Raw genomic sequence first — 23,604 nt, forward strand, 5'->3', positions numbered from 1 at the left:
ATTAACCGGTCAGTGTATATGTACATAATACTTTTCCCCCTTTCTAAAGCACTTACCTGTACATGTGTGCATTTTGTATTGCTTTACCTGAACTAAAGACAATATTTTTCAGTAAGTATTTTGTGTGTACATTCCTTTGTGTGCTTGTGGGTCAGAGAAGAACAAGTTACTCTCTTACCTGGTAACGTTCTTTTTCGATGGGATGGTCCGACGACGTATTCCATATCTTTGACAGTAATCGCCACAGCTGTGCTGCTTCGGAAAATTTTCGGCATCTGCGTCCTGCGCCGTCCCCGAGAACCTCCTCCGACGGCTGACGTCACCCGATGTGATAAGTAGGATGCACAACACCCATAGCCTCAGTTGTAGTTTTTTCCCCCAGAACGTGTGACACCAGTCTTCTGCCAGTCAGACACACAAGGCCTTGCGGAAACATAAGCTGCAATCGCATAAGAAATTCTGCAGCGGGGAAGGTAGGGAGGGAGCGATATGGAATACGTCGTAGGACCATCCCATCGAAAGAACGTTACCAGGTAAGAGAGTAACTTGTTCTTCGAGGGGATTGGGTCCTCTGATGTATTCCATATCTTTGGCAGACTCCCAAAGCAAGGAGGTGGGAAAAGAATTTAGAACACAAATTTAGCATGCCCAATCAAATTGCGGAATAAAAGACTGCCTTGCCAAAGGCCAGATCCTGTCCTCGGATGGAATCGAGGGAGTATGTACAGAAGCCCAGGTGGCTGCATTACAGATGTTACGAATAGGAACACCCCTCTGTAGGGCGGTAGATGCAGCCATACCCCTGGTAGAATGGGCCCGCAAGCCAGCCGGTGGGTCCTTACCCGCCAAGCGGTAACATTCGGAGATAGCCAAAATAATCCAACGAGACAGTATGTTTTGTCACAGCTTGTCCCAAACACTTTCCAGCGTAACCAATGAAGACTTGATCGTCCACTCTGACCTGGGACATGCGTGAAATATAAAAGCTCAACGCTCTCCTAGGATCAAGCCTATGGAGCCTCTTCTCTTCCTTACCAGGATGCGGAGGAGTATAGAATGCCGGAAGAACAATCTTCTAGCCCAAATGAAATTCCGAAACCACCTTCGGAAGAAAGGAAGGACAAACTCGAAGGACAACCCTGTCCTTATGAAACATAGTGAAGGGTGGCTTAATTGAAAGTGCCTGTAACTCACTCACTCTGCGAGCTGAAGTAACCGCAACCAAAAACACAGTTTTAAGAGTTAACAGTGTCAAAGGGCAAGAATGCAAAGGCTCAAACGGAGCCCCCATAAGAAACTTAAGAACAAGGTTCAAATCCCAACCGGGCACCAGAAAAGGTGACGGAGGGAACACATTAGTGAGCCCTTTCAAAAACTGAGAAATTAAAGGAATCTTAAAATAGGAACAGACGAGCGTTTAAATATGGACAGCGCCACCAGGTAACCTTTAATGGTACCCACTTGCAAGCCCCTGTGGGCCAAGGAAAGCAAAAAAGACAGAACCATGGGAATGTCACACTCAAAAGGATCCACATTCTTAACTCTGCACCAGTCGCAGAATTTACACCAACGGCAACGGTACAGAGACTTTGTAGCCGGCCGTCTGGCCGAGAGCAACACCTCCAACACGTCTTCAGGGAGGTCACAATCCTTATACCTCAACCTTTCAGAAGCCACGCGTGAAGGTTGAGGGATCTGACCTCTGGATGGAGAAACTGACCCCCCTCCCATGAGAGCAGATCGTCTCGGTAGGGAAGACTACGTGGAGGGCAGATGGACAAGTCGAGAAGGTCCGGGTACCACGTCCTCCGGGCCCACGCCGGAGCAATGAGGATCATCTGGGAACCGAACCTCCGTAACCTCGGCAGTACTTGCGGGATGACGGGGACTGGAGGAAACGCGTACAGCAGTGGGAATGACCACTCCACCACGAACGCGTCTAAGCCACCTTTTGGAGGAAACTCCCACAAGCAGAACCTTTCGCACTTCCGGTTGACGCTGGAAGCGAACAGATCCACTTGAGGGATCCCCCCAAAGGGCAAAGATCTCCAGGAGCATCTCTGAGCCAGCTCCCACTCGCAAGTGATCGTGCTCTGCCTGCTCAGAGCGTCCGCCGTCTCGCTGTCGTCTCCGGCCAGATGAACAGCCGAGATCGAAACTTCCTGCTGGATGGCCCAGAACTCGAGCTGCATCGCCTCCCTGCACAGAGGAAGTGACCCTGCCCCCCATTTTTGTTGAGGTAGTGCATGGCCACCGTGTTGTCCGTTAGAATCAGGACACTCTTTCCTCGCACAGTCGGCAGAAAAGCCTTCAGGGCTAGCCTGACGGCCCTCAGCTCCAACAGATTGATATGGAGTCTGGACTCCGACGGAGACCAACGACTGCTGACTGTCAACTCCTTGGCATGAGCTCCCCATCCCGTGAGGGATGCATCCGTCACAATTGTCACCTCCGGCCAGGGCAGCCAAAATGGGCCCCCCCTTCATCAGTTTGCCTTCGACGGCCCGCCACAGAAGGTCCTGGGCGACAGAGGGCGGCACCTGAACAGGGTCCGACATCCTGCCGGAAGAGTGTGACCACTGCATCTTGAGTGCCCACTGCAAAGATCTCCTCCGCAGACGAGCTTCTGGCACCAGAAGAATGCAGGATGCCATGAGGCCGAGCAACCTCAAGAACTCGGACGCCGGGAGCGTCTGGGCAAGTTGAAACTTGTGCACCATCTGCTGAATGTGAAGAGCCCTCACCTGGGGAGGAAAACACAGCCAAGGATGTGTCGAGCACTGCTCCGATGTACTGGAGCCACTGTGTTGGCATCAAGTGGGACTTCTTTAAATTGAGGGAGAAGCCCAGCTTGTGAAGGGAGTGGCAGGTGACGGACAAATGATCCAGGACTTGCTTGGGAGAGCTCCCCTTGATCAAACAATCGTCCAGGTAGGGGTAGACGTGAATACCCCCTTTCCTGAGATGCGCTGCCACCACCACCATGAGCTTGGTGAAAACCCTCGGGGCGGAGGTCAATCCGAACGGCAGGACCCGAAACTGAAAGTGCGAGTCGCCAACCGCGAACCTTAGGTACTTCTTGTGCTTGGGATGGATCGGCACATGGAAGTAAGCGTCCTTGAGGTCGAGAGACACCAACCAATCCTGAAGTTAAAGGGCCTGGAGGACTTGAGAGAGAGAGAGTAACCACCTTGAACTTGTCCTTCCTGAGGAGTTTGTTCAAACCGCGCAAGTCCATGATGGGTCTCAATCCCCAGTCTTTCTTCGGAATCAAAAAATAAGGCGAATACCATCCCTTGTTCCTCTCCGCTACAGGCACCAGTTCTATGGTGCCTTTCTCCAGCAGGGCTTGAATTTCCTGCGCAAGGAGCTGATCCGGACTCTTCAAAGAGGTTCCCAGGTGGATTGTCGTGAGGCCTCTGCCGAAAGGGAAGACAGTAGCCGTGGGTTATGATCTCCAGAACCCACACATCTGAATTATTGGCACGCCACTCTACAAGATGCTGCACCAGCCTTCCCACAACCGGCGAACCATGGGACCTGGCCTCATGACTGAGTGGCAGTAGCTGCGGCGTTGCCTGAGGGCAAAGAGGCAACTGCCAGAGCGGCTTTGGCACCTCGAGTACCCTGTTTTCCACCTCTGGCACTCTTACGGTGGCCTCTTTGACTGACAGCTCCTCTCGCTTTACTGAAGGACGAGTAATAGCGAAAGGAACCTCCCCTCCATTGTTGTCACATAGGACGAAAAGGCAGAGGTTGTCTAACTGCAGCACCCAGCGACTTCGCTGCAGCTTTGGAGGTCTGCAACCTCTCAAGGGTCTAGTCAGCCTTGCTGCCAAAAAGATGTTCACCGTCAAAGGGCATGTTGAGGAGCCGGGACTGCACATCAGGAGCGAACCCCGACTTCCGCAACCACGCAAACCTGCGTATTACGGTGCTCGCCGCCATGGACCGGCTGACACAATCTGCCATGTCCAAACCCGACTGAACGGCCTCACACCTGGCATCCTTGCCATCCTGAACCATAGCAAGGAAACCATCCCGTTCGTCCCCTTTGGGAATATGTTCAGCCGCTAATGCAACACAGTTCCACAGAGTGTGTGTGAAACGAGACAAGGCCTGAAGCGCCATACCCACTGAAGAAAACACTTTCTTCGCCCAGCCATCAAAATGTTTGTCGTCCCTATCCGGAGGGATGGTAGGATACGATGCCTGCTTTGCCGGGACTGTAGCCGCCTGCACCACCAAACTCTCCGGAGTGGGGTGCCTGAACAAGTAGCAGGGGTCGCTACTGGCTGGACGGTATTTTCGCGACAAAGACTTACCCACTGCCGGGAGACTCTCCGGAGCAGTCAAAGCCGCCGCCACATTCTCTGTAGAGCCATATGAAACGGCAGTACCGGGTCAGTGGGGGGACCAAGATCGAGGATGTCCGTGAGATCATCCTGAACCAACTCCCCTGGGGGAGCCAACCATCCCAAGTACTCGGTGACCCGAGACATAAGGCGCCGGTACGAAGAACCGGCATGAGTGCCAGGCTCAGGCCGACAAAACTCCACCTCTGGAGAGGTGTCCAGTCCACTAGCATCATGCAGTGACTGCCTCAGGTCATCAAATTGGCTATGGCCCGAGAGAAGCTCATCTGGCACCGTAACTGGAACCAAACCCTCATCAGAGCTCTCATCCCCCTCTGAAATGTACTCCAGGCGGTGAGAGGAAGACACCTGGGGACCAAAGCTATGCCGGACCTTAGTCAGAGCCTTTCTAGGGGCTACCCCCGTGCCACGGGTCCCCTCCGACACCATCGCCTCGAAAGGCGGCAAGGGCGCCGAACGAGTCGGCGCCGAGAGAATCGGTGTCGACGTCAGCCGCCAGCATTGGCGGCGTCGACACAGGCCTCGAAGCCAGAGCTCCGAGCATGTCCTTCGACGACCTAGGCGCCGAAGACCCCCTCAGAGGTGGAGCCTCGAGAGAGGTCGACGACGACCTCGGTGCCACAGGCGTCGACGTCTTCCTCGAAGACTGCACAGGATCACGCGGTCTCGAGCGCGTCGAGGACCGGGACCTGGAACGGGCATGGCGAGAACGGTTACCCTTGTTCGAGCGGGACCTCTCCCGCGAACCGTGCCGACCACCCGAGCCCGAAGGCGTGCGAGCGGTGTCTCTCGACTGATCACGACCGACCCCACTCGGAGGCGCGGACGGACCGGTGCCCTGCGATTCGAGAATCGCCAACATCATCTTCCCGAAGGAAGCCCATTCCTCCGGTGTCGCTTGCATGGTGGGATAAGCGACCCGCGATGGGCGGGGTCCTCGGAAGAGGAAGGCGACCGATGCCAGCGCTTCTGGGAATGCCTCAAAGAGGCAGAGGAGTGGCGAGACCAACTCCTGTAAGGAGACCCGCTGCACCTCCGACGAAGCGGCGAGTCGCCTCTCGAATCATCCGTCGAAAGCCCCGCAGACCTCGACTTCCGGGGCTTAGACACCCTACCTACCGACAACAACTTCTTGCGCTCCCGCAAGGCCTTGGCCGTGAGCGACTGACAGTCGACACAGTCGTCCATGTCGTGGGCCTCCCCGAGGCACCAGAGGCAGGCGTTGTGCGAGTCCGTTACCGACATCTTGGACCCACAGTCCCCGCATTTCCTGAAGCCCGGACGCGGGGTTGAAGACGAGGTAGACATCGTCACGAACAGGCTATTCACAAAAACCGAACAGGTTCAAAGAACCGAGAAGAATACAACAGTAACTCCAAAGAGTCGAGGCGTACCGAGATTCACGAAGTGAACACGTTCGCGGAAAAAACGGAACTGAGGCTACAGGCGTCGTGCGTCCTACTTATCACATTGGGTGCCGTCGGAGGAGGTTCGGGGACGGCGCATCAACGTTATCGACGCAGGAACTTTCCAAGCAGCACAGCTGTGGTGATTACTGTCAAAGATATGGAATACGTCGGAGGACCCAATCCCCTCGAACTGTACTTTAGGACTACCCCACTCCATAGAGCAAAGGTTCTGCTGTGCTCTCACATTAGCTATGGGAAAGTCAAGAGTAACAGGGTAGAAAAGTCTGCCTAAAAGTACAGGTTGGTTTTTCTAAGCCATCACCATAAAACACCACAAAACATCTGAAACACGTCCGTAACAATTTTCCTTAAGCAAATGTTTGTGCTGTTTGTGCTCAGATACAACTTCAAGAGTGCGTTTGCATGTTTGATGAAAATCCATGCAGCAGTGTCTTTCACATCTGGCCAAAAACTAACTTGTGGCACCCGATTGTCTAAGTGTATCTGGGTATCGGGTACTCCCGGCTTTTTTGTTTACACGGGGTTGAGAGGGGGGGGGGTCAATCTTTACAATATAGGGATAGTATTAAGACAACACACAGGCCTCTAGATTAACTACCCCTCTTCTTAGTCCCCAAATTATTCAACAGAACAGTGGCTTGTTTTTCTACCTTCTCTTCAAGTAGACAGACAGAATCTCTGTGAAAGTTAACTACTCAAAAATATTTACAATTTTATTAATACATCATGGCATGTGTTGTGTCCTAGATGTCCGAGGTGTATCTGAGGCAACAGACTAATTTAATTTCCGGGAGGAACAACAACTTGTACTACAGTTCTAGCAAAGGGCAACCAGATTGGCCATCTTTCAGGAGCTATTCTTGTTCGGGGCAGTATCATTAGTCTCTGGACATTTAGTGGGTGTCTGCTGGACCGCCGTTGTAATGTAAAGAGCATCTTGTAGACTTCTTGGGGGTCACCCAGATCATAAGGCAGCAAGAGCAGGCCTAAGCTGGGTACTCTATGCACCCAAATGTGAAAAAATAGCCTGTTCATGCTCCAACAGAGGTAGCAGGGTTTCATCACTGTCTTTCACTAGGGGTTTGGCTCATGGACAGCCCACAGCCACCAGTGCCACAGGTCCCAGTCTGCACTAGGGGTGTCACGGTATTAGTTTTATGGCGGTATGATCACCTTCTTGCCAAATGATGGTATATCATGGTTATCGCGGTATAGCAGGTGGAGTTAACTAATCCTAACAAATATTTTCTTATAAGGTCATAAATTGTCAGATTATCACCACAAACAAAACCAGGCACCCAGGGCCAGAATTGGGCTTTTCAACATATTTTCCACTAAAATGCCACCCCTTGCTTCCACCAAACACAAACATGTGTGGAGAGGAGGGGCGGGCTTCTGAGACTGGCAAAGCAAACTTAATAGATTTTCTTAAGTTGTCATTTAGGCTTTTAGCTCCTCCACTGGCTACTGGTGAAGATGAACATGTTACCATCTGGATAATCTGCATGCCACAGATCCATGGAGGCTGATGGTAGTATGCGCTTGTGTGCATTCACACGCACACACTCTCTCGCTCTTTACGTTACAGCCTTTAGTTTACTTGCGGGCCAAGAGTTGTTCAGTAACCACAGACATGTTACCCTTTGGTATGGCAGCAGTGAATACCCGCAGAGATGAGTGAATATGTGGTGTGACTTATATGTAACTTCAATGATAGAACCAGGGACATCCCCCATTGTCATAGGTTTAGAAAACATTGTCCATTATAAATATATAAACCCCAAAGCCGCCAACCCACAGTAAATCCTTTTCCTTCTTGGCACTGTATTTATTCTTCCTATTGCTAACATTGATTTTGTGTCATGCACGTGTGGTTTACGGAATGGCATTCAAAACTGCTCCAACTGAAACTACTTGTGCCATTTTGCATTTGAAGTTCTTTAACTTACCATTAAGTCAATGTTTTTTAGTTAACTTACGAATACGCAGGAAGCATTTTCTAGCTGTAGCAAGGTAGCATTTTGAAACTTGTCTCTGCACATATTTAGCTGACCCTCCAGAAATCTAAGGCGGCTGCAGAATTGGTCTTTCATGGCGCTCACTCGTTGATCGCCTTGAATGAAAGAGTGACTAGTCGAAGTGTCATAATGCACATTTTGAGCAATGAGCTTGCTGCTCAGTCACAGGTCATCGCTTAGAAAATAAATTGGCCTCGACTTGCATTTTTTTGGAACCACATTGCATGGGCATCATAACCCCTCGCTGTGACAAAGTTTGTTTTGACAACTCTTTATCCCAGTAAAGGGAGAAAAGTCACTCATGTGCGCTCTGAAAGCCCATGTCATTGTGTTTCTTTTGTCAAAATGTCATAGCCAACACAGACACACCGAAAGGTTGTATAGTGATCTAATCACTGTAGCTTGTTTACCATCTGCCTGGTGTATTATGAAGGTCTGATGTCGGAGTCACCACTGACCATGTAATCCTAAAGGGACAGCGTTCAGTGGGCGCTGTTGATTTCTTTCTTGATTCTTGCAATACATGTTCATTTACCTTCTTAAAGATAGTGGCAACAAAAAAAACCTTTGAAAATGACAGTTACAATACATATCGGCACAAATATGCCTAGACCACCACCTCACCACAGCCCCATCATTACCGCTTTACCCAGGTCTGAGTGCACTGGGACCTGTGTGATGCGAGTTCAGACGGAGGAATGCTTTCATGGGTGGTGTCACAAACTGAGAATAGACCTAAGAAATATTTCACCCCCATTGCTCTGGATACTTCAAATTGAATGTAGAATCGGTCCTGCCTGCTTGAGTCCAGTGCCATATACAGAAGGCAGGTAGGTGAAGGATCAAGTGAAGCAACAACTCCAGTGCCAATGTGCAAATCTATACAGAGAACAGTCGGGGTGGGCAGTTTTTTTACTAGCAGAAAGCACTGATAAGCCCAGTCTTCACACAGTCTACAGCAAGGTCGGACTGGGGCATAAAATTGTCTCGGGAACCAACATAAAAGGTGCCCACAGTTGCAAATGGGAATTCATTCCTTTTGGAACACTGTTTGAATAGTACCCAAGGGGGAGATTTTTGATAAAATGTGATGCAAATTGTACATTTAAAAGATGTATTCAACAACAGTGAAAACTATTAGCCGCATAGTGAAGTCACTCATCAAACTGGCCCACTTTGGCCAAAAAAGTGACTCACTTTGACCCAAAAAACTGGCCCCACAGAAGCATTTTCGCATTTTTGGTTCAGCCATGGGCCTATTGCCCTAAAGGCCAGTCCCATGCCTGGTCTACAGAACTAAAGTTGTTTGTGGACATGCATCAGAAGGGCATCCAGTTCACCCCCCCCCCTTTGAATTCTGGGATGTGTAGTTCCCCATCTTTCAAATTGGTGGGAAAACTACAAATCCCAGAATTCTAAGCTAAAACAGAACTGCATGGCTATCCGATCCATGACCTTGAGAAACTTAAGTGCCTTGAATCTAAACCCTGGGGTGAGTAATTCGATGTACATGACTTCACTGGTTGTCCTTTTTAAAAAAAAAGTGCTCAGCCAGAGCAGGAGCTGTTCCAATGTGTGTTTGCTCAGTGCAGTAGGACCTTAACTTACTGAACTAATGGCACATGATGCCGGGCCAGGCTGAATCGATAAATTTCTGCTCCTGCTGGCTGAGTGGTTTCTAAGCAAAGTGCTCCTGGCACCACTATTTTGCAAGTCACTGAACGTTTTATTATAAAATGCTCACTTTCAGTTCAGGCCCTCAGCTCACACTCGTGATGTCCCTGTGGTCTTGCTAATTGCAAATTGGAAATCGGGACAATCACCATAGAAGATCCGACCACTAGCGCGGAGCAGCATGACTGTGTGAAAATGTTTAAAATCTGTATGCTGCCTTTCAAATAAATAATGCCTGAAACAAAATAACTTTGTTCTAGTTTGCCCATGAAATCCAGGTCTGTCGGAGTCTATGAACTGCAGTCTTCGGTATGCTTATAGAGCCAGTCAGTCAGCTCATTGTTACCAGCTTTGGATGGGGAACACAAAGGTTCAGGCACTGGGCAGCTTTCAACACAATTTTCGCAAAGGCGGCAGATCTTTGACCCGACTCTACTGATCACAGAGAAAGAGAGGTCACAGCAGCAAAGCTGCATTTACTAATGTGGCCTCACTTCCCTATGCTTTTGTCTTGGCAGACGGCACATCCAACAGTGTAAGACCAAGACTGAGCAGCACTTGCTTGCTGCAGCCTTTCCAAATCAGATTGAAAAGCACACTCAATGGTATACCGGTATAAACAACGTGACGGTTATTATTGTTCAATTAAGTTGTTCACGGTATCTTTAACGGTATACCGTTATACCGTTACATCCCTAGTCTGCACAACTTAGAATTTCCCTTTTGCTGCTTTCTAACCTCGTTTTTCGATACTTTCAGCATATCTGCTTTATTAATGTTTTTTCCAGACCCGTTTTGGCAAGCAAGGCGATTATTTTCATGCCTTTTGGAGCTGCATCCCACTTCTTAGAAAAGTACTGGCTAGTCCCAAGATGACCTGTATAGGGGGACCATGTACCCTTGTTAGGACAGTTTTTCTAAAGTCCACCCAGGGGCTTCATAAAACTATACTTCAGGCAACACAGTAAACTCCAACTCTTACTATAGACCTGTACCACTTGATAATTGGTAGCAATGACAGAGCTGACAAGCTGATTTTAGGAGGGAGCAAGGGCTGTAGTTTGGTAGAAAGAAATGGTAGCATACATATGGCCCAAAGAGAAACCGATGTATTGTAAACCTACTGATTTACAATATATATACACGGGTAAAGAGAATTCTTTAGAAAAGTACTATTATCATTCATAAACAATTATAAAAACGAACAATACTTATGCAAACCAAAGTATAAACCTTATTTAGAATAGCAGGATGCAGTTCAAGATGAGTAAAACCAATTAGTAATGGGGGCGCCGCTAGAATCCAGAATACTGCACGGATTGGTGCGTTTCAGAACCTTACCCTATGCTAAGCCCGGAGACGTTCATGTGTAAATTTGCGTGCCACTCCCGCCCATTTTACAAGTAGCAGCCATGGAAAGGTGAAGGGACGTGTAGTCCCTTCTCCCGTCCCATGGCGGCCATTCTTTTTGTTTACTATGGCCGCCACAGAAAGGATAACTGAGTACGTTTTACCAGTCCGCAGCAGCCATTTCCTTTTTTTTCTGGCTGTGAAATGTGTCTGCTCACAATCACAACCGTAAAAAAAAAAAAAAAAAAAAAAAAAAAAAAAAGTGTTCTCTGGCATGGAAAGCTCATGAATATTCCCCGTCGTCAGGCTGGGCATCCTCAGTAAAGAACAAAATCAGTTTAATTTCTGAACTGTCTTTCTCCTAACAACCAATCACTGAGCTCTGGGTCATACTGCCCCCAGGCCAATGACTGCCCTCTACGTAAGCCCCTCATTTGGCAGCTCAGATTTGGTAGCAAGTAAAGTGGCAGTAGGACCAAGAGAAGAGCCGCAGAGGGGTAGGCGGGAGGGTTCGCATGTGAATCCATGCCAGACCCATGCTGGAGAACAGTTACAGGTAAGTAACTTGTTCCTTCTCCAGCATGGGGTCTGGCATGGATTCACATGCTCATGAATAAAGAATACATAGCAATACACACATGAACAACCACGGGAGGAGGCAAGGCTCAACATAAGCATCTCTTACCTCCTCACCTTCAAGCGAACAGGTTGCGCAGCACTGCTTGGCCGACTCTGGGCTCCTCCCTGGAATCCCTGTCGGTGCAGTAGAATTTCGTGAAGGTGTGCGTCGACCTCCATATCGCAGCCCTGCAGATTTCCAGCAGGGGCAAACCAGACAGGAACGCCATTGTAGCAGCGATCGATCTGGTAGAGTGGGCTCTCGGACGGCCAGGCAGCGGTCGGTTTGCCAACCAGTGACAGTGGGCGATACAGCCAGAGAGCCACCTGGAAATGGAACCCATGGTTCACAGGACCAAAGTTCACAAAGAGCTGAGAGGTTTTCCAGAAACTCTTTGTGCAGGCAACATAAAACTTCAACGCTCTAGCCACATCCAGCGAGTGCAAAGTCCTTTCAGCCGGTGACAAAGGCATTGGTAAAAACACAGGTAACACCAAGGGCTTGTTTAGATGAAAGTCTGACGGCACCTTGGGCATGAACGAGGGGTGCGTCAGCAGCACCATCCTCATGTCGAAGAAAGTCAAGTACGGTGGTTTCCAGGAGAGGGCCTGGATCTCCCCCACTTGCCGTGCAGAGGTGATGGCCACGACAAAAGCCATTTTCCACAACAAAAACTTGAGTGGTGCAGAATGCATAGGCTCGAAGGGAGGTCCCATGAGCCTAGTAAGCACCAAATTGGGCTTCCACGCCTGGGCCGGAGCCTTCACCGGCAGGAACAAGCGGACTAGTCCTTAGACGAATTCCTTGACCAATCAGGGCGACCACAAGGATGGTCGTCCTGGGGATCTGGTGTAGCAGGAGATGGCCGCCAGATAAACGATGGAGGCGTGGGCCAGTCCCAATTTGGCCAACGACAGCGAATATGGAAGTACCTGAGGAGCCTTGGCCCTCAGTGGGTCGATCTTCTGGGAACACCACCAAATAGCAAATCTCTTCCACTTGAGTCCATAGCATTTCAAAGTAGACAATGCCCTAGCCTTGGCGAGAACTTCCTTGCAGTCCGCCGGGAGATCGTAGCCACCGAATTCTAGCGCTGCATGAGCCAGGCCTTCAGTTTCAGAGACTCTGGTATAAGGTCCCGGCGCCGAAAATCCTGCAGGAGCAGACGTAAGCCCACCCTATCCTCCAACCCAGTCTACCCAACAGTCAAATGAACAACTGCTCGATTGACTAAATCGGGGGAAAGTGAAAGTGGAGAACAAAACTAACGGTCAGGATTCCTCTGATCTCCTTAATTCTGGAAACACCGGATAACCTGCAAATAACACATCTCAGATTAACATTCTATAATTAATCTTCACAAAATTATTATTTTCCATTTGAAAACCACCAATTACCCGACTACCTCTGCCCTAAGCTGAGAGGTAAATAAATACTTGTGAATTCGCTGCCACAATTATTGTCTTCTCACTGCTGTGTTGCTGTACTTTAGTTAGTGACTTTTTCTTCTAATCCTCAAGAGATTGCTCAAAATTTCATTGAAAAGTCTCTACTCAATATAATGTGATGCTTGGAATCCTTTCTCTGCTCACTACTGAATTTCAAAATATAGTCTGACTTCCTTCTAGAAATGTTCAACATTACACTGTTCTAAATAACTGCAAAATTAAAGACTTGTACATTATTTTTTGTATCTCCTATTAACTAAGGCTTCTTATTAATTCCAATGGTAAAGTTCAGTATTCACTTTCTGACTGCAAACTTCCTCTTGCTGCTTGGGTTGTTCCTTAAATACTTATTGTGTTGCCTTTTTATTCTACAACCTTTGACTTCTCAAATCATTAAATACTTTCACTTTTTTTTTTTTTTTTAATTCTAATTAACGCGCGCTTTCCTTTTCCAATATTCGCCCCTAGGGAAAAATGTCATTAAAACAGTACATGTGCACACGTACCTTCTGAAGACTCGACACTGGAAAAAGAAAAATCTTCCGCATTTCACTCACGCGCATGTACCTTCAGAAGACTTCCTGTATAGAAGAAACGCCTCGGACTTCACTGCATTCACTGCGCTTTTCAAAAATTCTATGCGGATTAAAAATAACTGACTTCCTGCTTGTCGCCACGTATTAATTAACACTACGCCACACCTTTACAGGATTCACACGACGCTACTTCCGAATAAACAAGTCAAGCAGCAAGGTGCCTTACTCATAGGCTCGCGAGAAAAACTCACAACGCTCCATGAAAACTAACGCCTTCGCGTTACATTCACGTGCTACTTCAGCAGTGGATAAAAACACGCGCAAACGATTTATTACTGAACGATTTTCAGAACATAAACGAGAACTTAACTTATTATCATACTTCTTAAAATTAAATGTCTTTTAACTTCACTTGAATTCACAATATTTACACTGCACTGGTAAATTGCAATCAGTCTTATTTTTAAGCTTTAAAACATTTCCATCTTTTCTTTTGAATAAACTTTGATCTTTTATCACTGTCACTTATCTGTAGTAGTTTCCAGACTCAAGTTGAAGATTGTCTTTTAAAAGATGTGCTTTCTTTACTCAGATTTCTTGTTTTACTCTGGAGCTCTTGTGGGCTGTGACCATTCCTGAGCTGATCTTGATGAAAGGCAGTTTAGAACCTCTCCAGAGGTTCCAAACAACATCACAATAGTCACTGACCAATCACTGCTGAACAGGAAGTTCTCCATCATGAGTTGGAACAATAGTTGCTGGCTAAATGGATGATCAGATTAAGGAAATACCTTTTCAATGTAAATGACCCACCTTAACCACTACTAATCTCTTGGCAATTAATAATGCCTAACCTGACACTTCCTGTTACCCAGGGACCTGACACCTGGATCGTGGTGAAAAACTGTGCCTCCTTCCAGGGAGAGAAGATCCGCAACCACTGGCAGCTTGACTGGTGGTGCCGCCAACATGCCAAGAAGATCCGGGTACCAGATCTGCCTCGGCCACGCCAGTGCGACGAGGCTCATCCGGCACCAACGCCGAGTAGATTGATAACTCGAAGTAAAGGGCAACGGAGGGAACGCATACAGAAAGAGGCTTTCCCAAAGGAATGAGAATGCATCCCCCATGCTCCCCTGCTGGGGAAACCTGCTGGCAAACCTCCGGCATTTGGTCTTCGTTGCAAACAAGTCGATCTGGGGATTTCCCCATTTGCGGAACAGATTCTCCACTAGGTGCCATCGAAGCTCCCACTCGTGGCACGAGCGAAGTTCCCTGCTCAGAGAGTCGGCGACCGTGTTCTTGACTCCTGCCAGAGGAAACGGGATGAGGAACAGCTGGTCAAGTGGCACAGCGAGTAGAGCGCTCGCCTTGACATCCGTGCAGAGCCTGCTAACCCAGGTTCGAATCCCGGCAGGGCCAAACTCAGCCTTTCATCCTTCCGAGGTCGATAAATGAGCACCACACACCATGGGTAATAATAAGCAGCGCTCAGATACCTGAGGGTTCGTAGCGCTATATAAATGCGAAATTATTAAATTATTATTATCCCCTGAGCGATGTCCCAATGCAATAAATCCTGCGCTTCTTTGGAGAGTGCTGGGGACCTGGTGCCCCCCCCCCCTGCTTTCCGATGTAAAAACATCGTGGTGGTATTGTCTGTGAAGACCCGCACCACCTTGCCCTTGAGGGGCGGCAGGAACAATTTGAGGGCCCAAAACACTGCCTGTAGCTCCAGCACGTTGATGTGCAACGGCTTTTCCTCCGGAAGCCACAGGCCTCTGGCGTGAAGACTTCCGGTGTGGGCTTCCCATCCCTCCAGGGAGGCGTCCGTCGATAGTCCCCTGATGTGCTGGTGCCTGGAAATCCGCACCTCCGTTCAGATGAGCTCACGCCCCACCATCTTATCGCCCGACGGAACCCCTCATCAAGAGCGATCTTGTGCTGCAAGCTTCCGGACACCTGAATCCAACGGGCGTCGAGGAACTCCACCAGTGGCTGCTCGGATGAGATAGATGCATGACAACATCATGCCGAGCAGAAACTTCATGGTCCTCAACGTGGCGATCTTTAGAGCGAGCAGCCGTAGCACCTTGCCAAGGATGGCCGCCCCTCTCTCCTCCGACGGTGACACCAGGCATGACACCATGTTGAGCCGGGATCCCAGGAACAGCGCATGCTGTGATTGAATCAAGCAGGACTTTGCATAGTTCACCGAGAATCCCAGATCCGTCAGTAAGCAGACGGTCTTCACCACGTGGTCGACGGCGACGCTCCTTGAGCTGGCCCGGATGAGCCAATCGTCCAAGTAAGGGTAGACGTGGATTCCTTGCAGTAACAGAGGTGCCGCCACCGGCGCCAGGCACTTGGTGAAGACCCTTGGCGCGGACTTCAATCCGAATATAAGGGCCTTGAATTGGTAGTGCTTCCCCTGAACGACTAAGCGTAGAAACTTGCGGTGTCCCTTGTGAATTGGGAAGTGGAAGCATGCATCCTCCAGGTCCAATATTGGGCCTTTAGCTTTGGGATGAGCTCTATCGGCCCCTTCTTTAGCATGGCCCGCAGCTCCAGCAGCAGCTAAGGGATGTGGTTTTCCCGACAGCCACCGGTGGTATCTGGGGACACTTCCGTTGAAAATCTAGTGTGTGTCCGTGGGCGAACGTGTCCTGCACCCAACGGTCAGTGGAGATGGTCTTCCACATGCTGACGAAGTTTGCCAGTCGGTATCCCAGCGGGGTGCAGGGGTGCGGGCCCGACGTCACGGCCGGTTACATTCCTGCTTGGACATCGACAGGCCCCCTTGGGGTCCCTGGCGACAACAATGTCCTCCAAAAGCCTTGGAACGGCCCCCGTTGGTCTCTTGGGCCGAGGAGCGGGAGGGCTGGCGGTAGGAAGAGGAGCTCCCGCCGTAACCCACGGAAGAGCGGGGAGACTCACCTCCTGGGGATTGAAAGGACGCCCGTCGCTGCTGTAGTGTGCCCAAGGCACGTGCCGTTTCCGTGTCCACCTCCATGGCCTGTAGAGACTCATCTACAGCCTTCCCGAAGAGATTGTCTCTGTCCAAGGGCATGTCCAAAACTCTTGTCTGGGCGTCCTGTCAAAAGTTGGTGGCCTTGAGCCAGCCACAACGACAAAGGCAATCTCTGTTGCCGATCTGGCTGGATCCCGCGTCAGCGAGGTCCATGGCCACCATGATGGCATGGTCCGACACCACCTCGCCTTCTTACAGAATCTCCAACACCTCCCACCTCTTGTCGTCGGGGAGGAAGTCCAGAACTTTGCATTGTTCAAAGAGAATCCCAGATACGTCAGTAGGCGGACAGTCTTTGCCGTGTGGTCGATGGCGATGCTCCTTGAGCTGGCCCGGATGAGCCAATCGTCCAAGTAAGGGTAGACGTGGATCCCTTGCAGTAACAGATTTGTCGCAACCGGTGCCAGGCACTTTAAGACCCTTAGCGCTGATTGCAATCCGAAGGGAAGGGCCTTAAATTGGTAATGCTTCCCCTGAATGACGAAGCATAGAAACTTGCAGTGTCCCTTGTGAATTGGGACATGGAAGTACGCATCCTCCAGGTCCAACAACGACAAAGTCTCCCTCTTCTAGCTGTCTGAGCACGTGTTGAAGAGTGACCATTAGGAACTTCTGGGACTTCATGTATTTGTTACGTCATCGGAGGTCGAGAATGGGCCTCCAGCCCCTGGTCTTCTTTCGCACAAGGAAGTACCTTGGACAGACTCCAGGGATCCGGAGCCGCTTTGGGACGAGCTCCATCGGCCCCTTCTTTAGCATGACCCGAACCTCCAGCAGCAGCTGAGGGTTGTGGTTTTCCTTACAGGCCAAGGGGAGCTAGCTTGAACCACTGCTCCCGGTCGTAGCGCGCTACGATAGCGAGGGCGTTGGCAGCCTTGTCGTCGCTGCAGAGTAGATAACACGTCGTTCCATAGCATCCAACTTCTTCCCCTCGTCGTCCGTAGGAATGGACGCTGCCGAGGAACAAGCGCCCAATGACGACTTCTTGGCCGCTGCAGAGATCACCAAGTCCGGTGACGGTTGGGCCCGCAAGCACTTGGGCACAGAGTCTGGCACCCTGTATTTCTTATCTAGACGGTCCCTCTTCACTGGGGCCGTAGAAGGGCTCTTCATGAGTGACAGGCCTTCATCCCAAATATCATCCAAGAGTGGGACTGAAAGGATGGTCTTTCTCTTCACAACGCTGGTACAAGAAGCCCTCCTCCTCTGGTGCGAGCTGAAAGAGATCCGAAACTTTGGAGATCATTGCATGAAACTGGCCTATCTCGTCCAGCGGGGAGGATCTGGGCGGCGGGAGGTCCCCCATCCCACTGCAGTCGTCCGTGCCCGTCGCCGGCATGTCAGGATCAGTCTCATCCCTCTGAGGAGAGAGGCAGTGGGTGCCTCTTCTTGGCCGGCAGTTCCCCCCATTGCCAGAGGGTCGGAGTCACTGGAGCCGTGGGCGGGGCCATCGGCGTAAAAGGCAACCTCCTCTGTATCTCAGATACCAGTGTATGTAGAGTAGAGAGAATGTCCACAGAGTTTTCTAGGGAGCAGCTGAGGCAGAGGGCAAATAGGAAGCTGTGGCGCAGGAAGAGAGCCAAGGCCCTCGTCGTCCTGGGGCTCTCAGTCGTCGTCGCCCTCGTCGTAGGGCCGGACGTTTCCCTCGTCGCCTTTGTCCTCCTGGATGGTCTGAAGGTAGACGAGCTCCTCCTCTGAGGAGATATCCGTGCCCTGGTGGACCTCTACGCCCTCCCCCTTTCTTCGCATTCAGAGGGGACGATCTCAGGGAGATGACCGACATCTTCTCCAGGGTCTTCTCAATGGGCTGGATTGAAGACTCCCTCCTGGCAGGGAGTGACATTCTTACTTTTGGAGTTGTGCCCTGCAGGCCCACTTCTGTAGCCTTCGACAGGGACGCCACCACCACCTCGATGGAAGGCAGAGCCTTCGTCGGGTGTACCTGGGCCTTCACGGTCAGGACCGGTCCCTTGTCCTGCTTGGCCTTCTCCTTAGGGGGAGGGTTGGAGCCTCGGTCCCCCTTGGCCTTCTCGGTCGAGGGCAGGCTGGCTTTGGACTTCTCCTTGGCCATCTCCGGATCCACCTCGAGTTTGCCCGGATAGTCCGATTTCCTCTTGGGACGAAGATCCTGAGCGTTGGCTGGTGACCTAAGTTGCTGGAGACGTCGGACGCGCCCTGGCTGCTGAGGAGCCCGCCGCAACGGCGCTCCCGGTGGCAGTGGACTCGCAGTGCTTGGCCTTCTGTTGGACCCCCGCGGGAGTGGTGCCCTCAAAAGGACTTCGAAGCCCGTTCAGAATTTCCGGATCTTGGAGAGGCATGCTCCAGGGACCCACCCAGTGGAGAGACCTGGTCTGCAGCCACTCATTCAGCCGCTTGCGCTGATCCTTCAACGTGCGTGTCGAGAATTCACTGCAAAATGTACAATCATCCTCCTTTTGCATCGGTTACAGGCAGTCAAGGCACTTGGAATGTTTATCGTCCGAGAAAACATTCCGTAAGCCGCAGTCGGGGCAAAGCTTGAAAAGGGGTGGAATCCTTCTGCTCCGACATGGTGAATGCACCGTAGGCCTGAAGAATCTTCTGGAAGCCTCCACGAAGAAACTCTCCGAAATCCGCCCTTGAGGGATGCTGATGTTAATCGGAAGGGTGATCGATGGAGCACAAGGCTCGATTGACCAAAAAGTAGAGTAAAACTCTTCCAAAAAGCAAAAAACACAGTAAAAGCTTGAGAGCTAAGCACAAGGACTCCCAACCATTGAAAGTGCTGTAAAAATCTGAAGATGGCAGCCAGAGGGCAGTCATTGGCTGGGGGCAGTATGACCCAGAGCTCAGTGATTGGTTAAGAGAAAGACAGTTCAGAAATGAAACAAACTGATTATTACTTTACCGAGGATTCCCAGCCTGACGACCGGGAATATTCATGAGCATGTGAATCCATGCCAGACCCCATGCTCTTGAAAAACATTACTACCCCGGTCTAACAATCCGGGGTACTAACGGAAATAAAGCCCAGAGCCAGTGGACTATTATTGCATAAGGTAATGCCCCCGGGGGCCTTAGTTAAAGCCGTTGCTACGCTCAGGCCTGTAACTATGGCCCGAGGGGGCATAACCTTATATGGTAATGGCCCGCAGGTTCGGGACTTATTGCCTTAGTGATACAAATTTGGAATGGCGAGATGCTATTCAGGGGAGTAAAACCACATTAGACTTTCTGAATGACTCAAGGCAATTCAAGGTAAGCAGACCCCCCCTGCAGTGTTCTTTTTCAGAAATACTATAGTTATACCAACACTGTCACAAGTGAACAGACACTTCCACTACCAAACAGGTAAGCACTTGGCAACATATGCAACTTCTTCTCTCATGATTAGATACAGTTACACCACTATCACTTATCAGTACACAGTTCAAAGGTAAGTAAATAAGACAAACTTTTCAGGGGCAGTCAGCTACTCATGGATAAGTAAGAGCTCAGGACACACATTTAGATTCAGTTATTCAAGGAGAGTAAAACCTTATTGATCATCAACTCACACTATTTCTATTACAGGAATCGTCAAGAGTGGAACACAATTCAAAGGTAAATAAAGAACTTTGTATACTGTTCAGAGGGGCAGAATGCAACTCTAGGATAAGTAAGAACTCTGTAATGCTGTTTTAGAAAGACACTAAGCAGTTCAGGTTAAGCAAAACCTATGTTACAACTCAAAAGTTAAGTAGGAACTTAGTGACACTTTGTAACTTATTCTGTTTCAGAAATCAAAGTTGCACACCAACACCTTTGCAAGTAAGCAATTTGCAATACAGCCCATATACTTAAGAGTCCTTCCCTATTCTAAAGGCATGAGTGTTGTCAGAGACAGAGGAGTCACTCTGGTGTTCCAGGAGCAGACAGTAGGCAGGTCAGGATAGGGCTTAGCTGCAGGAAAGAAAGTTCCAAAAGATACCTCAAACAAATAAGTACAGGCTTTAGAGTTAGTAGAAATGGTTCAGGGACTTCATAGTTAGGCCTGGGCGAACGGTATGGGCGAATTCCCAAACACACAAATCACCCACTCAGACCCACAGGATCGTCAAGATTTAAGGCAAGTACTACCCAGACAGACACCTTCACAGTGCAGCATCAGAGGACCGGCCTCTGGATTCTTGGTTGTGGCGACAGAAGAAAAAACACTTGATGGGAACTTGCAGCAGCAGTCAACAGGAAAAGCTCCCAACAAAGGATTCTTCAGTGCTTCTCGCGGCTCTGTGGATTTAGTGCCCTTTTAAGTGCCAGATGAAGAACGTTCATCGCTAATAAAATTCTTCTCACTATTTCAGTCCTGCACTCTAGTAAGGGGACTTTAAGCAGTTGAATCATGTCTCTGGAGGTCCAGCAGGAGTCCACCAAAGTTTCAGCAAGAATTCGGAAGATTATGCACAGCACCCAGGCTGTTTGCAGCCCAGGAAGGTCACAGCACGTTGTGGGATGCGTTAGAATTTTTGTTTGCTACAGTGTAGGGAATTAGTTAATTGGTCATCTGTTTATTCCTATGATTTTATTTGGGATCTTTGGCTAACGAAAAAGTCAGGCTTAACACTATACTAGGCACACTAGGTTTTCATATCGACTATAGTGGATATAGCAGACTTCACTACATATGACAAAATGACCAAGTCACGCAATAATAAAAACCACACACAGCTTCCACAATTATGCCCTCCGGCACTTTAGCTTCACTCAGCAAAACAGAGCAAGAAAATACAGTAAAACACATCAGCATTGCATCTCATTGAACAGATGCAAGAAACAGGAAGAAAGAACCCAACACAGCTTGGCAGAAACACAGTTTTCATAATCTGTCAATGCATTGATACTCGCACTTCTATTGAAAAACATCCCCCCACCAAGACAATGATTTCTCATTGACGTCCAGCTAAACTAGCTACTCCTTAGCAAAACCACATGCATTTTTATACACAACCTTGCAAGTATGACTGAAACTTTAGTGGTGCTGCAACTGCCCAGAGAACAAAATGTTTTTTCTCCCTTTCGTGTCTAATTTGATACTTCACTAGACCATGAGTTTGCTCTAATTATTTCTTTTTTTTTTAAAAACCTATACTCACCAAGAGCTTAGTGCCAGACTAATCTGCCTGCCCGTATAGACATTCTTGTCTCACGGACGGACTCTCTCTCACAAACAGCTGCCTCAGATTACAGAGAGTTCGCACTCACCAGTCTCCCTCCTCTGCAGTGAGTACAACTCAGCTAGCACCCGATCAGATCTCTTGAAAATGTATCCTTCCTCTCTTCTCACTATCCTCGCTCCTTCTGTGGCCAGTCACCTTTCTCCCCACTTTCCTCAGTTTTAAGCCCTTTCCTTCCTCCCCTCTGCCTATATTTTCATAAAGATTCTTTATTGTTTTATCACCCATTTTCAGGCATTCTATCGTGAGGTCATGGGATGCCTTTGGTCAATCACCACCCACCTTTTGGCCAACAACCCCCAGCATCTTTTCTGGCTTCATGACCTTTGGACAGTGCTCCTGTTCAATATTTCACGAACCCAGATGAAATGTGCAACATGACATCCTCTGCTTCTGGGTTTGCACCAGCTTGAACAATTAAATAGTTATTTTTCAAGCACACATTCTGCCACCTCATTGTGCTCTGCTAACATCCGCAAGGCACACTGCTGTTGCGCTTTCAATTTTTGTATTTATTTCCAAAGACAACATTGCAGTGTTAATTCATGCATTTACAGCCTGCAGCACAGGCTGTGACCTAACCAAACCCACTCTGCGCCTAGCCTAATTATTAATGTATGTAGGATTATATTTAGTTATTGTTAGCAGTGTTAGTAGTTAGTAATTTTCAGGTTAACACCCTACACTACACTAGGCTAAGCCCCCCAAATGAACCCCCTCTTTAGTTTACCCTCAATGCCACACATCAGGACTAATATCGTAACTCACACATAAAACCCATGCGGTCATTTTAGCATCACTTTAAACTGGTGCACACGGTCTCTGTTGAAATCAGTGGCCCGACTGCAATTAGTGCACGATTGAAATTTGTGCACTGCATTATTTCAACATCTTCCCCCCTCTTCTGTACAGACTTCAATTAACAAAGACCTCTGCAGAAGCATGAGCACTAGCTACACCTCAACAACCAATGCAATCCTAGAGCAACAATGCAAGTACATGTTTTGCAAATATGTTTATTTTTTTACCAAGCTGAAACATAACTTAATAAACTAGTAATAATTGTCCATGATTGAATGAATCCATCTTTCACGCGAGTATGTGGTCTGCTCAATATTGCAGTAACTGATTTTTTTATTTCTTTTTATTTATAAAATAACAATTGTGCATAAATTGCAAAATGAAATAAGCAACAATTGTCCATCCCGTCAACAAATATCTATACCTAGGAATAAATGGCAATAAATGTTGCAACAAATGTCCATAGGTTAAGAATAGCACACAAGACAATATAGAAATGAGGACAATGAACACCACAAGGCCCAATGTGGGCCCCAGCAGTCTGCAAATTGTGTTGGTTTGCCTGAGAGGTAGGTGTCCATGAACAGGCCCCGGTTACACAGCAGGCATCTACTGTTCACTGGAATCAGCAACAGCCGTCTTCTCTTCCTCTTCGGATTCAGCTGCAGTTGTTTTCAGCTTCCAGAATCAGACAGTTATGCAGGAACCCACACACAACTCTCCCTGCAGTTTACAGAAAGGGGCGGGTGGATGACCAATCAGGACAGCCCCTCTCACCACCCCAGTGGGAAGTGGTTTCACTCGGGCACACAAGAAGGCTTCAGTTTCGGACTCCTCCTTCACAGGACACTCTGGGGCATCGGCAGGCTACACAAAGGGTTCCCGCCAAAGAAAGGATCTCCCCCACCCAGGACAGCAGAATACCACCCAAGAAAGGACAATCACACTACAAATGACAAAGAAAGGAAAGACGACAGCATTCTAGAAGAAAGATGACCCTTCTTTGCATTAATGAGGTTGGACTAACAGCCTGTGTGACAAAAGTAATTAATGTATGTCCACTGCACCCAGCCATAATAGTTAGCTGGTCCAAGTAACAGAAATGTTACTGGAGCAGTGAGAAAGACGG

The 23,604-nt window shown here is 48.9% G+C and overlaps 1 protein-coding gene across 2 annotated transcripts in view; it reads right to left on the reverse strand.

Moving 5' to 3' along the window:
* The window catches only part of REEP4 (receptor accessory protein 4), a 261,700-nt gene that overhangs the window by 49,951 nt on the left and 188,145 nt on the right, over window positions 1-23,604 (reverse strand). The window lies entirely within an intron of this gene.

This window comes from Ambystoma mexicanum, chromosome 10 (genome assembly GCF_040938575.1).
Source record: "Ambystoma mexicanum isolate Mex_15411 chromosome 10, UKY_AmexF1_1, whole genome shotgun sequence".
Classification (NCBI taxonomy): domain Eukaryota; kingdom Metazoa; phylum Chordata; class Amphibia; order Caudata; family Ambystomatidae; genus Ambystoma; species Ambystoma mexicanum.